Genomic DNA, 1,426 nt, shown 5'->3' with positions numbered 1-1,426 from the left:
AATGGTTGAAATACCCCCATTCTCATAAACATGAATGTGTGAGTCATCACCAAGGATAACCTCACTTCCCCTTATCTCACAATGGACAAAAATGGCTATGAGGTTCCCCATGGTCCCATAAAATACAAACGCTGCAACTTCTTTACCCATAACCTTTTCCACCTTAGACTCTAATCGGAATGCCGTAGGATATTTCCTAAGGCATCATCATCCACATCAGCGTTAGCCATGGCAGCTCGCATCACATCACAGTATCAGATCTAAGATCCACTGTTCTAGTCACCATTTTCATGTTCTTAGATGAAGATGTGTTGTGTGACCTCCCTTATTTTGTCCTGGATAAAGAACATAGCACAAGCTGTTTATGCATGTTAGGTGAACAACATGACGACTAACAAAGTACTTGAAATATTCAACTATTAACGAAGAAAAAAAAACTAAGAGGAAAACGTGCCAATTATGTTTGTAGTTGCCGCGGCTGCTGAAAAAGTGAAAAGAAAAAAGTTCGATGATGGTTGATTGCGATGAAAGATTCTGCCTTGAACATAATAAGATTTATAATAAACATAGTCAACAGTATAGACATAGTTCATATGAGCATTTCTAATGGTTATATTCTACCATATTAGCAATAAAATAGTTAAAACATATGGAATCAAATATAACATTTTTTGGGAAATGATGAGTAATAAATCTCAAAATATTTAACTTGAATTTGTGATCTAAAGAAACAACATTATACCATTGGTAGCAGACTCCATATGTAATTCATGTTTGGAAGCTTCAAGGAAAGCCAAAGAAGCCCTGCCAGCAAATTATGAAATTCAGGTGAGCGTTTGAATTCAAGTGATCCAATCATAAAAAATTCTTTCTCTCCATCTTCTTCACTCCTTTCTCTTAATAATAAAGCATATTTGTCATTGCAGTGTATAGAGAAAACAAAGAAGCAAATTCACCATACCATGTTATCATTGCAAGAACTCTTTCATGAGGAAAACCTTTGCAACAGCAGAGGCCTATGCACAAACCAGCTAATTCTGCAAGAAGAAATCAAAATTATAGGAGCGAACAAAAAGCCTTTGAAGGAAATAGAATAAGTGAAAGCTCCTTAACTGTGCGGATAACATCTCATCTGCATGACTTGTGATTTTATTCAAAGCCTATCAATAGTCGCTGGCTTTCAATTATATTCCAGACTGGTTTAGATACACGCGACTAAAGTATGTCTAATTCATTCCATCTAAAACTGAAAGTCAAGCATAACAGTTTTGCATAATCAAAAGCTAAAATCAGAAGCACAAATTAATTTTTATGATGAATAATGATTTAAAAAAAAAAGTTTCTTGTTACCTGCTAGCGCCACAAATATATTGAACCCATGCGCGCAGCAGAAATTAATTTATGGAAAGTGACCTTATTGAAGCAT

The 1,426-nt window shown here is 35.1% G+C and overlaps 1 long non-coding RNA gene across 1 annotated transcript; it reads right to left on the bottom strand.

Annotated features, from left to right (window-relative positions):
* Positions 1-6: 6 nt before the first annotated feature.
* On the bottom strand, positions 7-1,426 carry LOC110099089. Its single transcript, XR_002303412.2, has 5 exons — positions 1,351-1,426; positions 1,114-1,246; positions 962-1,037; positions 743-804; positions 7-335 (listed from the first exon to the last, which is right to left on the bottom strand). It is a non-coding gene; the product is annotated as an uncharacterized LOC110099089 (long non-coding RNA).

The sequence above is a fragment of the Dendrobium catenatum genome, unplaced genomic scaffold (assembly GCF_001605985.2).
Source record: "Dendrobium catenatum unplaced genomic scaffold, ASM160598v2 original_scaffold_153433, whole genome shotgun sequence".
NCBI classification, from domain to species: domain Eukaryota; kingdom Viridiplantae; phylum Streptophyta; class Magnoliopsida; order Asparagales; family Orchidaceae; genus Dendrobium; species Dendrobium catenatum.
Note: the sequence above shows the minus strand (reverse complement) of the source record. Positions and strands in the feature narration are given on the sequence as shown.